This window comes from Chinchilla lanigera, unplaced genomic scaffold (genome assembly GCF_000276665.1).
Source record: "Chinchilla lanigera isolate Chin_1 unplaced genomic scaffold, ChiLan1.0 scaffold00140, whole genome shotgun sequence".
Lineage (NCBI taxonomy): Eukaryota > Metazoa > Chordata > Mammalia > Rodentia > Chinchillidae > Chinchilla > Chinchilla lanigera.
In genome coordinates, this window is record NW_004955541.1 from 3,016,556 (window position 1) to 3,035,211 (window position 18,656).

The 18,656-nt window shown below is 46.5% G+C and overlaps 1 protein-coding gene across 1 annotated transcript in view; it reads right to left on the reverse strand.

The window, feature by feature from the left end:
- Ankrd11 (ankyrin repeat domain 11) overlaps window positions 1–17,057 on the reverse strand; it is a gene marked incomplete at its 5' end in the record, with an annotated part of 112,383 nt that extends 95,326 nt beyond the window's left edge. Inside the window, 1 exon segment of the mRNA XM_005411033.2 lies at window positions 16,994–17,057.
- Window positions 17,058–18,656: the final 1,599 nt, after the last annotated feature.

Genomic DNA, 18,656 nt, shown 5'->3' on the forward strand with positions numbered 1-18,656 from the left:
TGAAAGAGGAAACAGTGGCTTCATGCAGGAGCCCAATACACAGGTCTCACTCAGGTAAGCAAGGCTGGCAACACCCCAGCGCCTCCTGTCAACAGCACGGACCCCGACACCACCTCCCCCAAACCAAACCCCAGCCTAGAAAACTCTAGGCAAATGCAAACGGAGGGACAGCCTAGCAATACCTGGCAGATGCTCCTTACAACTGTCACAAAAGACAAAGAAAAACTGAGAACTGTCCAGGTAGGGGACAGTGAGGATGTGGTGACCAAATGCACAGAGTATGCTAACACAGTGCTGGGGAGAAAAGGGGTGTAGGTGAGAACTGAGGCACTCTGAATAAAGGCTGCAGCTTAGTAAAGAGGAATCCATGCACGCTGGTTTCTCAGCTGTTACCAATGGACCACGGTAATGTGCAATGTCAGCAATTACTGCATGTTGGGTGAGAGGGACCATCAATTATCTGCTATTTTTACAATTTTTCTGTAAATCTGTAATTTTTCCAAAATAAGAACTATATTTAAAATTCCCAGGCATATAAATAAAATATGATCCTTAATGAGAAAAACCAACCAAATGGAACCAACCAACCCAGAACTGACAAAAACATCAGAACTTGCAGATGCTGACTTTCAGGGGTCCAAATCTGCTCTCACACTGAACACTTAATGGGAGACTAACGACAGGAGAAGACAGAAACCAGCCCCAATTGCACTGCAGGGAAGCAAGCGCACTGGCTGCAGCTCACAGCTAAACAGACTTCCTGCAGCAAAGACTGTGGGTTCCTGCTGCACCCCAGGAGCATCACTGCGACAGAAAATCGGAGCACCAGGGGACTGAGGGGATCTCCAAGCACCCTAACAGGTAACTGGAGTCCCAAGGAGGTAAAGACACAGGGAGAGCAACTGAGAAAAAAAAAGCCCAGACATTTTTCTATTTTGATGAGAACTACAAACTCAGCAATCCAAACTGCTCAACACTCCACAAGCACAATGAACATGGAGTCTACACCATCGTGTATTAATGGGGTAAACATAAACCCACAGCACCATCAGAGGGGAGAGGCCAGGGAGACAAGGACACGGGTGATGACAGGTCCCTGGGAAGCAATGCAAGCACAAAGCCAGGAGGAATGTCTGCAAAGTCCTGAAGAAAAACAAGACAATCTTCCACAAGGAAATGCAATGAGAACACTTTCCCAATTCTGCAAATAAAATAAAAACTCCATATTTGGGGTTTTATTTACCAGGCTGTTAAGATGAATCCCTCACTAAATGAGGAACTGTATATAGCATGTACATTAGGTCAAGAGAAAACTCCAACTTGATGTCTTTGCTTTTATTTGCATAACTCCCACATGCAGTACTGTAACAGAACACAAAACTATATATAGTACTGTACAGTATATAGTACAATCAGGAAAAATTACAGTACTGTATAAACAAGGTGTATACAAAAAAAGACGCTGATGCTGAACTGTTAAAAAAAAAAAAAAGATAGGTCATAAGTCCAAGCAGCAGATAGTAGGTCCAAACAGTGCACCTCAGTCCTAAGTCTGAGCAGTCATAAATGGGTGCGTCATTAAGTGAGGGGTATCTGTAGCTTGAGGGAGAGTTATGCCATGTGCAGTACCTCAAAAAAACAAGACACACTCATGCACTTGTGTGCAGGAGCACACACCCATTCCAAGGGAAGACTTCACGTGGGTTTTGTTTTGTTTGTGGTGCTGGGGATGGAACTCAGGGCCTTGCATATGCTAGAAGAGCCCTCTCTACCATACTGAGCTACACCCCCAGGCCCAAGTTAAGTATTTTTTAATACACAATACCCAACTCCAGACTGCCAATAAGGAACTCACTTTAATACAGACACAGACCTGGGTGTGTAGGTTGCCTCTGACAGTTGAGCATTCAGTAGGGCACTCGCCTAGTATGTACAATTGCTACTGCCCTCTCCCAAAAGAAAATTTTAACAACTCAAAGAGTTCAAATTTAAAAAGCTGGAAGAGGACACAGTATGCTCACACTTGTCAGAAAGATAGAGCGGCTGTTTTATACTAAACAAGATATTTTGAGAAAGACACTGGTGGGATGATGGTCATCTCTCCATGATAAGCAGACCTCCCTGTCAAGAGGCCTAACTGATTCAAGCATTTATGTCCAGCAACTGAGCGTCTAACAAAGCTGCACATGCATGCACAGAACCATAAGCCCTGCCCTCAATAACCAACAGGACAGTTAAACAAAATCAGTAAGGATACTGACTGGTCATATCTGGGTTGCTCTGAGAGTCATTTTTTGAAAACTTCAACACGGGACTTCACCCTTTTCCAGGTGAGAGAAGACACAAAGCACCACAGGACAGTTCTGGAAGCAACCTATGGGTCAAAACCAAGCCTGCTGTGCCCATGCCTCAGGCTCCAGCTACAGAGGTCCTCTACTGATGCAGTGGCCAGGACGGTCCATGTGCCATGGACAGCAGGCTGAGCTGCCCCCTCCTAGGTCTCTACAGCCCAGGGCTGTGCTTCTTAGCCTCCACACTCCTAGCAAACCCCAGGGCTGCTGTCCTCTAACTACACCAGAAGTAACAATTAAATAAGTAAATATATAAATAAGCAAGTGGGGACAAGTTTTAACCTGTTCCTGCATCTAGGGAAGAAAACACCCTTGAGAAAGATCTTGGCTCTCACTCCCACCCATGACCCACCCCCATCTGAACCTTCACCCAAAATTCCCTTTCTAAACTCCAGGGTTATTTCTTCACATTTTACTTATTATTCAAAGCTCACCCAAAATGCTACCAGGGGTACAGTCTCAGACAATCCCAGGAAATGCAGCCTCCCTCATTCCCCATCACATGGGAGCCTGGCAGCCTTTGTGCACCTACACCTTCTTGATGGACACCAGCCCCATCCACCTGTGTCATGGTCCACACCACAGCCTCTGGCATAAGCACACACCTGGGCTGAGAACATCCCCTGTACACACTTAACTTGAGTCTCTCAATGTCAGTGGAGTAACAAAGCCCACCCCAGCAGATCTCTAGGGACTGAAGGGTAAGGGAAGACAGCAGCCCATGCTGATGCTAACAGTCTCAGCTGACTGCTGACAGGTAGAGCTAGTACCCTCCTTCTGGAAACCCTGCAGAGCTGTGCTGGGCATCTTACACACAACAGAGGCTAACGGCTTACACAACAGAATGAAACACTTCAGACAGAACTGCCATTTTGATTTCATGAGGATCAAAAGATAGGTGCTCCCCCAAATCACAAAGTTCCTGTAATAGAGACTGATCTACCACTAAGAGGTACAGAGCTACTAATAAGAAAACTAGCGTTTATCAAACATCAGAATGGGTTCCTGAACCACCCTAAGTCACATAAAGGATGCACAGGAACATTACTGCCATTGTCTCAGAATCTATCTACTACGGCCCTTGCAGGACAAGCTTCTAAAGGCCACTTTTTAACTCAAAGGCACTATTTAACCCCTAAGCTCTGTCTCCTGTACTCTCTGGGACTTGGGCCCATCCTAAGACTGCAATCCGCCTCTCGGGTCACTCATTACTGAAAAACAGGTGGCCTGGTCTCTCCCAAGCCTGTGACACCATTCTCAAAAATCAACACTTCTCTTAACCTAAAGCCACCTCTTACAGAACTGAAGTTTTTCTCATCATCATCTCTTTAAATCTGAAGTTCCTATTTTAGGGTAAGGAGCCGATAATGTTGCACACAATCTTTCCATAACAGCCTAAGGAGGGTATTGGAACCCTCATTTCAAATTAGAGCCTGGCAGGTTCCAGCACTGCCAAAACTCTCAAGGTCAATGCCGCCTCACAGCCAATTCAGACACAGTACTTAGTGCTGGGTTTAGAGAACACCCTAACTGCAAAATGACCTCCCTACCACAAATGCATAATGTTATATTTTAAGCCACTACAATCCATATCTTAAAAGAGCTGCAAAATTTGGAAAAGCAAAGACAAGTCAGTGAAGCAACTGACCAGGATGAAATAGAGGGCATGATTAGAGTAAGTCAAGGAGGTAACACCACTGAAATAACCAGAGATCCTTGGTCTAGAAAATTAGAAACATACTCATTTGGGGGCTGCTTCTGACAGAAAGAATACAACTAAAAGTGAATTGGATGTGCCCCAGGGAAGGGCAGTATGCTGCAGGAGGAATGGACGAGTCACTTCCAACTCTACATCCTGGGAGCTGAGTTCAGATAAAAAGAACCCTGACACAGGCTGTTACATAAAAAAATCTATCACGGCCTGTGAGGATACCAACAAACCACCAGCTCAGAGGAAAGAGAAACAGCCTGGATGCCCACATGGTAAGTTCATATGCAGCCTGTGAGCACTGATCTACTCTAACAGTGAACCAATAACTACACTTCCAGGAAAGCTCCAGGAGGGACTCAAAAGCCAAGTCCCACCAAATCAGGGCCCTTAGAAACTGCACAGAGTCCTCAGTCTATGTACTGGGGAGAAGTAGTAAATACAAGCAGATTTCCCTGAAGGTACAAAAATTTTTTAAAGTTGTCAGTAAGCATTTAGTCTCCCTTAACTTATTCAGCTGTAGTTTCTTGGACAGACTGAATCATTCAGCACAGCTACTTCCAAAGCCTAGTCTGAGGACCCATGGGAGTCCACAGATTTGAAACTACCTTCACAATACTGCTTCTTGCTGAGGGTGACACCAACCCTGATGTCCAAGTCATACACACAGCTCTACAATGGAACAGGGACTGAATCCCAAGAACTGAGGACCTGCCTTGTGCATACCTGCCTGGCAAGAACCATTTCTGCACAAGAGATATGCTGCCTCTTCCTGGGGAAATGCCATTCTTGCATGGCAGAGTGACTGACTACACACTCCGGTTGTTCAGACATGGCACTGGCAGATCCTTCCCAGGAAATGAACAAAAGGAGATGGCTACTTCAAGGAACTACAGGACCAGTGTTTGGTCAATGCTAAAATTCAAACTTGCAGTCAAAGACTAGAATTTCGAGATCTCTGCACCCACTCTCAGGAGTAGACAGCTTCCGATGCCTCAAAGGTCTTGAGAAGATACGTAGGCACCTTCTGGTGTGCCAAAATAAAGCAGCCCAACATGCCTAACTTCACAAACATTGTCCTCAGTGACCCACGGGAGTACAACACATGTGGTCAAAGACCCAGGCATGGGCACAAGACTACACAGTGAGGCCCTGAAACACAAGCATGACACAAACAATTGCCAGGTTTTGGTGTTCTATCAATAAACATCTCCAAAATTATACCCAAAAACTACTGAAATACTCTTCCATTTCCAACAAGACACTGTCTTTGTAGACTTCAAACAAAACACATCGCAACAGACTGCAGAAGCAGATGTGGGAATACAGCTGCGGTCTATTTAGCTACACGTCCATGGCATTTGTAAAATGTTAAAACAATGACCCCCTAATCACTAAATTTTTGTTTTGAAAAATAAGCATTTTTAGTAAGAATGATCTACTTATACTAACACACAATGAATTTCTTACCCTTATTTGTAAGTGAAATTATTATGTAAACATTTTCTAGATCTTTCACGTATAACTTGGTAAACATCGACATACCTATGTCCCCAAAGGTTCTCTGGGCTCCTTCACATGTAGCATATAAAAAGGTCCTGAGTACAGCAAATTCCAAGACCTCGCTCACAACAGAAACTTTTTGTATCCAACTTCTTGGATTCCACCATACATGCTGCGCACTAGATGAGAAAAGATGAGTTTTTCTCCCCAAACAGCTGCAGCTTTCTGACTGGCAGGCTATCCTGTTCTTAGCAGCCCAGAGAGGCAGGACCAGAAGGCCCACAGGGGCACCTTCTGCACCCTGAAGAAGGGCCTGACTGGCCCTGGCACAGGGACAGGAGCACAGACGGCATGGGGCGTAGGCTGCAGGGAGGTACACCGCAAACTGGTCTTTCAGGCAGTAAGAAAACACTATTTCACATCTTCATCCTCCTTCAGGCCCTGACCAGAACCGTTTCGAACTGCAACAAAGAGCCGCACGCGGAAAGGAAGGGGAGCCCAGGGAGAACAGATCTGTTCCAGGGCTTCTGAGCTGTCATCGAGCAGACTGAGCCCCCTTTTTGGGATCAGGCTCTGCACACCCAATCAAAGCAGTGACCTCAGACTGCAACCAGAACTCTAAGTGCAATCACCTGCTTTTGAGCAGCTTGCACTGTCCACCCATAATAAATAACCAAAGAGGACCATGAAGCACTCTATGTATTAATAAGTAAAATTGTGTTTGAGGATTTGGTGAAAATGCCAATACACTGCTGGTATTCTAAACCCAGGATACGAGTTACTATCTAGTCTCTAAGAGATTTTAGTGACACAAGTAGGAACGCTGGGCCCAGTTGCACACATCAATCAGCAGGCTGCACCACCATGAGGAGTGGCTCTAAATGAGGTGTTCAAGTGCTTCCTGATCAGATGGCCACATGCTTCTCAAACAGTGTTCTTGGCCAGAGTCCATAACCCCAGCCAGGGGCATAATGACATAGCAAATGTCTGTGTAGGAAAACCCCTTCTTCAAGACAGTTCACACAGGGATCAAAACAGAGCTCCAAGCCAAGCGTGGTGATGTACACCTGTAATCCCAGCACTCAAGAGGCTCAGGAAGGAGGGTCGCCTCAGGAGAGGCCAGCCTGGGCTATACAGTGAGTTCAAGCCTAGCCTGAACTACAAAGTGAGACCCTGTCTCAAAAAAACAAAAAGCAGAAAACAAGAGTTCAGAGTCCATGGCCAACTTTGCTTACTGTTTACTTGTTCAAAGAAGACCAGAGAGAAAATTAATACTGATCCAAGAGGCCCTGCAATAGGCTAATGGTATGTCTAGACAGCAGAACATCATTAAGGCCCTAAAGGGCAACAAGTTGCAGGCCATGAAAAGACACAAAGGAACTTTCAAAAAGCCCATGTAAGAGGCTGTGTGCTGTGATTTAACTCTGTGACAGTCTGCAGAAGATAAATCTGTGTCGACAGTAAAATGCTCTGCGCTGGTCTGGTGTTGGGGTGCAGGGAGGGGTGACAGGTGGAGCACCAGGGATTTTCAGGGCAATGAAATACTCCATGACACTGTAACGGGGAATACGTGTCACTGTTCATCTGTCCACATCCACAGAACGCATAACACCCAAAGAGAAACCTGATGTAAGTGTGGACTCTTACAGTCATGTGTCAGTGTGGCTCACGGTGACAGATGGACCACTCATGTACGCTGCTGAGGTGTGGGAGGATATGCATGTGGGAACACTCTGGACTTCACGCTGGTTTGCCTGTGAACCCCAAACTGCTATAAAACCTTGTCTTTTTTTTTTTTTTAAATTCCATGATGAGGGTCAAACTCAGGACTTAATATATGCTAGGTAAGCACTCTGCCCCTGAGCTACATTCCCAGCCCCAGCCTATTAAAAAAAAAAGTAACTCTCCTACCACAAAGACACAGTGCATATCAAGAGGGGGCTTGAACTTGCAAGACTCACAATACTGGGCCCCAGAGAATAGAAGGGCCCATTTGGTTTACATATTAAAGGGTAGGGGGGCTGGGGATTTAGCTCAGCGGCAAAAGCGCCTGCCTGGCAAGCGCAAGGTCGTGAGTTTGGTTCCCGGTACCGGAGAAAAACAAACAAAAAAAAAAAGGGTAGGTCTCACGACCTGAGGCAGGAACCCATGGCCTGGCCTTCACCATCATCTGGAATTCAGTCCCAACACAGCATCAATATTGCATCTCTGAATGCCCCTGCAATCTCCATACACCCCTGTTCACAGGCCTCTGATCTCCTTCAGTTACAAACAAGCTAATACACCCACTCCTCACAGTACTGATGTGAACAGTGACCTCCATCCAGGTGGAAAGGGATACCCAACTACACACGGACAAATGCCCTCTCCAGAACTGTAACTCAAGTCTTAGCAGTCATAAAATTCTGCACATTCTGCAGCCATTAAATATCATATCTGGGAATTGGGAACAGTGGCATCTTGAGGCAGGACATTTGTAAAAGTTCAGGCCAGCCTGAACAAAGTATTGAGACACTGTTTCTAAATAAGGGAAGGGGGTGTTGCTCAGGGGTGAAACACTTCCCTAGCAATGCACCAGGCCCTGGGTTCAATCCCCAGAACCACCAAGAAAGAAAAATCTTATTTAAACTTGGGGTGCAGCTCAGTGGTAAGAGCACTTGCCCTGGCTTGATCCCCAGCCTGCAATAATTAATTAATTAATTATTCTCACATTTGGGCTGTGGCACATGCCATTCTGAGCTACCTGGGAGACTGAGACAGGAAGAGTACTTGAACTCAAGGCCAGCCTGGGCAACATAGCAAGGTTCCGCATTAGTCATAAAATATCATAGTTAGATCATGGAAAACTAATGATAAATTTTAAAACAAAATATAAAACTTTAAATACAATGTGTTGTTTATTTTGTTAAAAGCATACAACATATTCAAAATTTTTACGTTTTATTTTAGATGGTAGGATTACATACGATTTTTACTTTCTTCTCTAAACTTACATTTACTAGTATTACAAGTTCTACTGTGTCCCTCAAAAGGACACACAGAGGTTAGCACGTAATACTTTGCAAACTGGTCTTTGCAAACATGGTTAGGTTGAGCTCCCAGAGTGGACCCAAACCAGCACAGCTGCTTCCTTTACCAAAGGTAAAATGTGAACGGAGACACAGACCAGGAGAAGGCTTTGTGAAGACAGAAGCAGAGATCAGGTGCTACAATTAAAACCAAAGAACACCAGAGATTCCAACGGATCCCAGCAGCTGGGAGAGGTCGGTGTGAGGATCCTGCTGAGTCCGCAGGCACCTGGGTCTTGTACCTCTGGCCTCCAGACTGAGGGGAATACATCTGCATTGGCCAGGCCCCTGGTATGTGGTACTGTCAGGAAGGCAGCCAAGCAAAGAAATATACTCAGTTTTGTGCAAGGTCTGTGAACAGTTTTAATGATAGGAAAGCCTCAATTTTCCTGTAAGACAGAGAATCAACATAATTCTTAAAGATAAGATCTCAATTCACTGCATGAAAAATCTGACCTTTCAACAAAAGAAATAACATTTGGATTCCTATGTTTCATTTTAACTGGCTCTTTGTAGAAAGAACAGAAATTACCTTAGAGACATTAATTTATACTTAACCAAGACTCTTGACCAATCCACAAGAAGGTACCTGAGACTGACTGCTACTTAAGCTTCTCGGCAGATGTCTGAGCTGATCCTATCAACACTTCAGGGTGAACAGACAAAGCTCATTCCTGGTACTAGTTCTGGTCCCAGCTAATCCCTAATCCTATACTTGCCCCAGACTGGCCACCCACAACTTCCGAATAATAACCAACAGGCTGTTTCTGATTTGTTTGATATTTACTGTAACTTGGAACCAGCAGATTTAGCAATCTCTGAAGGCATCAAGCACCAATCAGCATGACTGGAACAGGTCTCAAGAGCTGTGCTACAGGGGACAATGAAGGGATGGAATGGGAGGGGGCCTCTCGCCTATCAGGTGCCCTGGAGAGGTGACACATCCAACCTGAGAGAGAAGAAAGCATGCATCAAACAAGGGCATGACCACCAGGCATGCAGCCGAGTCGTGAATCCAAGGTTAGCCTGGGCAACATGACCTTGTCTCAAAAAAGAAACAAATGGACTCAGTCATTCCCAGCTCTTCATATGTAGCACTACAATTGTAGTGAAATGTTCCTCTTAACTGAGTTTTCCTCTGCTAGGCCTGAGATCCCCAAGCCCAGCATCTCCACAGAAGTACACCTGGGTACTGTCCATGAGAAACAGAAACTTAAAAAGTGGTCCATTTTCAGGATTAGTCTTTAACTCACAGTAGAAAGCAACTTGTACACAAAATTTCCTACTTGCCTGGAGACGTGACGGAGGGCATATGTGTGAAAGGTCCCGAAACAAAGGAAAAGGGGTAGATAGTCAATAAAATATGGCTTCACTATGCCAATTCTGATTAGAAAAGTACTGACACCCACCAGTGGCTTAATCATTTGCCTTGAAACCCACAAAATGTTTGCAGAGGGAGCAAGCCAAAGATATATCCTAATAAAATTTATGCAGCATCTGGAAGATTGTACCCCTCAGAGTACTTAAGCCAGTGAGAAACTGGGGTAGGGACCTGCAGGCTAGAGAGAAACTGCTCGCTGTGCCTGCCTATATGCCTGTTAGGTTGGGACCCACTCTTGTAAGATGGAGAACAAGTCTCACTTTCATTATACTTCCAGTACTTAGTCTGATCTGGCCACAATCAAAGGTGAGGGGCGCTTGTCCCTCACACACTGCCTAGGGGTGCCCCACCACTGCCAAAATGAGCCTGCACTTAGGCTACGTGACCTAGAAGCACATTTCCATATTGAATCTACATAACACACATGTAATGCGCCTGAACTTTCTAGGTAAAATGTTTCAAAGAGGTATCTTTTAACAAGACTCCACATCTCTTCTACTTTAAGAATGCTGATAAAAACACTTGGTGCATGCCAACTCAGACCATTTGCAAAGGGATTTTAAAACAGAGTAGAGCCAGGTGGTGCACGCCTGTAATCCCAGCACCTAGGGAGGCTGGGGCAGAAAGACTGCAAATTAGATCCCAGCCTGGGCAACTTAGTAAGACCCTATCTCAAATTAAAAAATAACACAGCACTTGCCTGGCAAGTGCAAGGTCCTAAGTTTGATTCCCATACAGTGCCCCGGTTTCAAACCCTGTTACTGCAGGGGGGCGGAAGGGAGGGGAAGGAGAGTGCGGGGCAGGGCAGACTGCAGGGCAGGCAGGCAGGTAGGTAGGGAGACAGGGTGCACATACTGCTGGTCTAAGGCAGGCCACTAGAACACAAAGAAGCCAGACAGTCCTGGGGTCTGTACACACACAGCTGCTGGCCATACTTCCTGGAGGACCCCACTACTCAAGGACAGCAAGGGCTCTCTGTATAGATGAGGTAGCTACAGAGAGAGGCTGAGCTCTGATAGATAATCCCAGGAAATCCTCAGATAAAGTGACTTAACATGTGTCTAACCAGAATTAGACAACAACAGTTTTATCTCCAAAACTGACAGACTCAAGAAGTGCTTATTAAGAACCCCGCTGCCTCCTTGGGCAGTTTAAGAGCAGCAAGATGATACAGCCAACATAAGGCAAAGAAATGTGGCCAACCCAAGGGACACTACACTTGTGACTAAAATCCCAAACTGAAGAATTGCAGAGTAAACAGCAGGCATGCCGCTGGCCAGGCACTGATGAGTGCCAGTACCACCCCAGCCAGGAGCCATGCTGCAGAAAATGAGTCCCCTTGGATGTCAGCACCTATAGACAGGCCAGCCGAGGCAGGGACACTATGACAAGTTACAGGGCAAGTGGGACTGACTGTTCAGGAGTACAGGGAGAGGGGCAGCCCAATGAGGGTGACTCAGGCCCTGGTTTGGAATTTCTCCTCCCCCACAAAGCACTAAATCACAAGCAAACGCCTCAGAGAGCAGCAACATTTGTGTGACCACAGCAAACACAGCAATGGGAAGGAAGTCAGCTCTCTGGCTTTCACCTTCACTGAAAGCACTTGAAATCTAGAAACCCACTGTGCATCCCACGCACAATCGTTCCCTACATGTGAGGAGTAATAGCCACCAAGTATTACTCTGTCACTCCACTACCCTTCAGAAATGAGGCACCAGTATAGCAGGTTCGATGAAGGCATGGAAATCTGCTGTGCAGACGCTGCCAACACTCCAAGGGCTGCTGCCTGAGATCTGCCCTTCCTGGACCTGACTCCAGCTGGGATACAGGCCAACACCACTCTGCACAAACACTAAGTAGCAGCACCTCTGTACTACAGCATGCTGTGTTTTTATCAAAATCTGAAGAAAATCAGCACTCACAAGTATGCAGGGCCATTAGCTCCCTCTACCTACATGGCTGTTCTGAGGACCAAAACAGTAGGAAGCCAGTGTCACTTTGATCTCCCAAGCACTACCGATATGAAAGCACCACACACTGCTAGCTTCTGCGTGACGTTTTCTCTAGATGGGTATGTAAGCAAATTTAGCAAGAGTGGTACCCACAGTCCTCTGCAAACACAAACTTTTATTTAAAATCGACTTCCACAAAGAAACATATGATGGCTTCTATGATGCACGGCTGCAACACCCCACCCACCCACTCACCCACATCACAATCAAGCCTGGTCCACTCTGGCAAGCTCAGTGCAGCTCCCACTAAGCTCACAAGGTGACGCTGAGAGCACAAAGGGTGGGGAAGCCCATCAGCTCTCTCCTTCACACCCCCTCACAGTCCTGAGTGAGTGACGGTGTCATTCCTCTCCGGACCTGTGCACAAGTAACATTTCCTGGCTCCTAACAGATGTCCTCCTTAGGCAAAGAGAAGAAAGGAAAGCAGGCAGTGCTGACAGAGCCTCTTCATACAAGGGACTTTCTATCAGCCACCTCACCAGGCTGCAGTCACTTACCAAAAAAGGTGCCACCAGGGTGCAATGCCCTTAAGATGACCCACCTAGACCCTCCTCCCACCTAGACTCCACATTTGGGGTTCCAGGTCCTCCCTCCTCAGCCACCGCAGGCTCCTAGGCAGGGCAGATATGTCACAGATTTCAGAGTGGTATCATGGTCCTGACTCGCGTTAAACCTTCTGTCTTGTACTTCTTACTTATGAAAACACAGCCACAGCACTTCTAGGTATTTTGTTCTAAACTGAACACAGGCATGGCAATCTGCAGAACACACGTGTTATGCCAGCAACTCTGACCACAACACAGACATTTCCTCTTGTCCAATCAGGCTTCACCCCATCGCTCTCCAAGATACTTGGGGCTGGGACAGTGGTGAGGGGCAAACGTGTCACTGTGACTCCGGCAGGGTAACAACTCACCCATAGGGAAGCACCTTGTGTCTCACACACACTGGCAAGACACAGCCAGGACAGCCCCAGGCAGACCAGCGCTTGGATCTGAGGGACAAAACACTGACGAGGACAACACAGCAGAAGGCCAGAGCTCACCAGCACCTGCCTGGACCAAGTGGAGGACACAACCCACTAGAAAGGAGCCTCCTGGGGCTGACAAGCAGTATCCCACAGCACAGGGTGCAGCCGTTCTCCCAGGCCTCACTCCCTTAGGATGTGGGTGCCTCCCAGAAGCAGACGGAAAGCCCTCAGGGAACTCAGGGAAGAAGCTGAGGTACTTGGAAGCAAATCCTGACACTTACAGAACAGGCAGCCTGAGAGAGGGGCCAGCCGGAGCAACTTGGCACACCCTGCGTCAAAATACAAAAACAACATAGCAGGGCCGGGGATAAAGCTCAGTGGTACAGCACCCCTGGGTTTACTCACCAATGTACGCCACCACCCAAAAATAAGGGCAGCAGCAAGGGGTGGGAAAGCTCTTAAGAAAACTGAACACATTTCACATTAACAAATCTAACCCAAATGACATCTAATATTCTGTAAGTTATCTGTAGTTTCAGGGAGCCTCACCACAGAAAATTCCCCACAACTCTGAAATTATAAGAACTGATTATACTAAAGATTATACTACCCGGTAATTTATACTGGCATAATCAGCTATGCATATTTCTTTAATAATGAACCAAAGTGTGCTTTGTTATCTATTTTTAAATCCTAACAAAAAACTTTCTACATTAAAAATGGAAGAGAATTAGCATTAGGACCTACAAGTTTCTCACAAGTCTACTAAGCCAATTCAGCATCATACTTAAGTCTTCCACCACCCTGGGGGAGCAACCCAGCAACCACAACCATGGCCAGTAGCCTGGGAGCCTCGGGGATCACATTTAGGGACACTATGCACATCATTTTTTCACATGCCTTGCAAGTTCAACGTTTCTAGTCAAAAGTGATCACTTTTCTTTTTATTTTTGGCAATGTCCTGCTGAGAATCAAACCCAGCGTCTCTTGCACACCAGACAAGCGATCCACCACTCATCTATACCCTACCCCCAGCCCTCAGCTTAAATATTCATTTAAAAATATAAAACATGAAGCTGGGCATTTCAGTGTACACCTGTTACCACAGAACTCTGGGAGGCAGATACAAGAGGATCCTAAGTTTGAGCCAAGCCTGGACAACTCAGAGGGATGCTGTCTCAATATTTTAAAAACAGGGGGTGAAAAAAAAAGGGCTGGGAACATTGCTCTGTGCAAATGCCCTGGGTTCAACTGCCAGTACCACCAAAATAATGAGAAAGAGAGAATCCATTCAACTTTCCAGTCATATAAATAACACTGCTTTTAGTATGATGGCATACCACTTTAAAAAAAAAAAATGCTGCCAGTCGTGGTGGTATAGGCCTGCAATTTCAGCACCTTGGAAGCTGAGCCAGGAAGAATGTGAGTTCAAGGCCAGCCTGGACTTCACAGCAAGACTCTGTTTCAGAAAAAAAGAAAAGAAAAAAAAGATTTTGGAAACATTCATACCCAGATGGGTGTGGTGGTGCCCACCTATAATCCCAGCACTCTGGAGGCTGAGGCAGGAGGATCAGTGCAAGTTTAAGAACAGCCTGGGCTACAAAGTGAGCTCAAGACCAGCCTGAACTGCAGAGAGACCCTATCTGAAAAAAAAAAAAGAAACAAACAAACAAACAAACACTCATCCCCATTTCTTAAGTAGTATAATTTAGTATTCTCATGCAGCTCAGGTCAGTCATGGACACAGTTCTGTCTGAATGCCAAACTTGCTCCGTCAGCAACTGTGCAGACAAACTCAAGGTGAGCCAGCAGCATGTGCCATCAGGGGCCACCTTGATCTTTTCACTTCCCTGGAAAGTCGCAAGACCTGGAGCCTTGGGACTCATCAGGAGAGATACTAATGAAAAGAGAGATGCACCAGTGGACAGTCTAAGCCAGAATTGTATAAAGGTTTTTTTAAAAACACACTAGATCTGATTATTTTAAACATGTATCTATAGTCTTACTTCCACTAGAAGAAATTTGTGATGCGAGTGACCATCACCAGTTCCCAGGAGGAAATGGAGATGAGGAGAGCTGAAGATATGTGTCATTCACACAGCAACACAGCTTGTCCTGTCCCTGGCAATGCCCCAGGCAGGACAAGCCCAGCGTCTGTCCACACCTCAGGGTACTGCAGCACACAGCAGTGCACACCATTAGGCCTGCTGCCAGGAATAATGGCCTTGTATCTCGACCATTCAAACTCTACTTTAAGTCACCAAAATCAAAATAATAAAAAAGAACAAGTGATGTTAAAAGAATGAAAGCTTACTGGAGAGCCTGCAGAACTCTGTTTCTAACACTCTGCATTTTAAGGAAAGACCTTGGAGAGCACCCCTCAGGAGAAGGCTCGAGCTGCTCATGGGTCCCGACACCCTGTTACACACTGTTCCCCACTCATGGCCAGGAGGCCTCCCTGCTATGCAGGAAGATGCTTTCCTGAGCAGGAATATCAAAGACATAAAAAGTCATAATCAATACCAAACATTTACAGATCACAGAAACAAATGGAAACAAGCACTTTGGACTGTCACCATAGTGTGCCCAAAAGACCACCATTTCTGTAGCCTGATACCTTCCAAATTTACATGATCTCTGGCTCAGCCTCCACTGGGGTGCAGGCCAAGGAGGCCAATCTCTGATTCTGAGGACAGAGTCCTGATATGGTTTCCTTTTGTTTTGTTTTGTTTAGACAGGGTCTCACTGTAGTGCAGGCCGGCCTCGAACTCATGGTGATCCTCCTGCCTCAGCCTCCCGAGTGCTGGAATTACAGACATGCACCACCATGCCTGGCTCCTATTTGGAAAATGTGTTTTGAGTCACTAAATGCTTATTAATAATCAAATTTTCACACAAAGACAAGCAGTATTCTGCTGTTCCTTATTACTCATTGAGGCCCTCTTTCTACAGAGGTGTGGGAGGATGGCTGGCCTTCCTCCAAAGCACCTTGACCCCTGACAGTTCCCTCTGATGACAACCAAGCCAGACCCACCTTCAAGCCTGACAAACCTCACCTGACCACCAACACCTCCCCCTGCCATCTGGCTTCTTCCTAACTGCTCCCTGCCCTGAGTATAACCACACGCCTATCACCAGAGATGTCTTGCCCTTGTGGCCAAGCAAACACCCTGGTCTCGAGACTGGACCAGTCAGGCCAGTTTCAAAGTGGCTGGCCTGGCTTTGCAGTGACTGAATAAAGGGTAATACGTCTGATCATGTCTTCTAGGGATAACAACATAAAACAGATCGCGTACATTTGGACTGTTTTACTTTAAAACAATGATTGTTACACGGGCAAGGTATAAAACACTAAAGCAATGCATCCTCCAAGGGAGGACTTCATCCTCGGTCAGACGCAAAGCCAATGGAGCCTTTACAGAAGTAGATGCCCCTCCTCTCACAGCACATGCCAGGCGCACTGGGGGAGGCGAGAAATCAGGAAAACAAGCTAGGACGCTCTTTGTTTGCCTGACCACACCATGGCCCCCAGCTTCTAGGGACAGCCTGAGTAGCAACAGCCGTGCCCCAGTGGTCCCTCCAGGTAGTGCAGCACAGCCATACCAGAGCCCCCAGCCTGCTCTGCTTCCTCCCAAAGCTGTTTCTCAGGTAAAATTACTGCAACACACACAAAGTGCCAGAAAACTGTACCTGCAGAGTCTCCAGACTATCTAGGGCTGGTGAAACCTGAAAAAAAGTTGCTTTTCTGAGTGAAGCTAAAGACCCATTTGATTTTTCAGTTGAGTTCCTCGTCACAGTGAAGTTACTACTTATCTGCCCCCACAGAACTCACAGCTACCCTGTGAGCCATCCTGAGTGAAAGCCAGGACAAAAATCAAACACTGAGCAAAATTCCACCAAGCCCAAGAACCCAGCATGGAAGCCCTGTATATCCTGCTGCTCACAGTCATGAGCCAAGGTCAGTACCACCAACTGTGGAGAGAATGTAGCCAGCACTCACCGATTCCATGGCGGAAGTCAGCGGGGCTGGGGACTGTGTGTCAAATCCAGCAGGGCCGTGAGTTCTGAAACGAGAGTAAAACTGGACCGTCAGCGCCAATCTCAACCTCAGCCCTCTCCGTCTCAATTAGCCACGGCAGGACTACAGGAAGCTGTAAAGATGCACTTGGGCTGGTCACAGGTGTATGCTCTCAACTCTCCGTCCTAGCACACAAGGCCCACAGGCCAGGCTGTGAGAAGACGCGTCCTGGCTGTCCTCTACAGATGGGCCCTTCCACTTTCCATCCACGATGTAAATGGAATTAGGCAGCAATCTCGGCAAGAATCAAAACTTTGTCAAGGGTATGCGTGCTGCATCCTCTACACCTCGTGGCCACTCACAGCTCCTTCCCGCTGAGCACCGCCCCCATCCACTCAGGCTATGCCTGAGGTTCCTGCCTGGCCAATGCCCTGTGGAGACCAGCCCCTCCACACTGTCTAGGAATCCATTCACAAAGACACAAGATGGCAACACAGATCAATTATGCTTCACGTGATTGCAACTCGGAATCATGATTCCAGTATCCCGCCACCATGAGTTTGTTTTCTTCCCAATGCCCCACATTTTAGATTACTCATCAAACTACATTTATCACTATTTGATTCTTGACCATTTTTACCAACTAAATGCAATAGCTACTAATCACAGTTTCTCAAGATCACTAAGCCTTTTTTAATTTTGAAACAAGGTCTCTTGCTATGTAGCCCAGACTGGCCTTGAACTTACGGCAATCTTCCTGCCTCAGCCTCCTGGGTGCTGGGATTATAGGTGTGCCACCGTACCTTGCTTTTAAAATGATCAATTCAGCCAGGCATGGTGGCACACGCCTGAATCCCAGCACTCAGGAGGCTGAGGCAGGAGGATGTTGTGAGTCTGAGGCCAGCCTGTACTACAAAGTGAGTTCAAGGCCAGCCTGAACTGCACAGTAAAACCCTGTCTCAAAAAAAAAAAAAAAAAAAAAAAAATAGGCAACAGGCCTCAGTCCCACGTCTGTAACCACTGTCAGCCACAGAGCTACTTTTCTATCACTTGTAGTTCTTTGGTAGAACCACAATTCTCACTACTGTGAATTGGGCTGATTGGGTAAGTTCTTATTAAAACCCATGAACCACTATGAGAGGCCAGTACAGGGGGCACTACACATGCACTGGCCGAGCGAGCCAGTGCATGGTTCCACAACCATGGAACCCTGGGTTCTGGGGGGCAGTCACACCCGAACAGCCTCAGGACTGAGTCTCTTCTTGTCTCTTCCCAATGAACTACTGAACAGCAGCAGCAGACTATAGGTATCACGAGGCCAGTGTGGCACGATGGCTTTCCTGGCAATTTTCAAAAAAGTTTATTAGAACAGTATAATGGTAGTATTCACAGTGGCTAGGTGGTACATGTACAAAACACATCTTTTTACTCCCTCTCCTCCTCCCTCCCTTCATCTCTTGATCCCCTTCCCATCTACAACAGATTTACCTCCCTATTTCCTATTGTACATGTCCACACAGGTGGTTGAGACGTGTATCAGGGTTCATCCAGCAACACAAGATGATGCCCACTCAACAGGACAGAGACCATCACTCACAGCAGCAATGTGCTCAGAGCCTGACCCAAGAAGTTAGACCACTCAAGA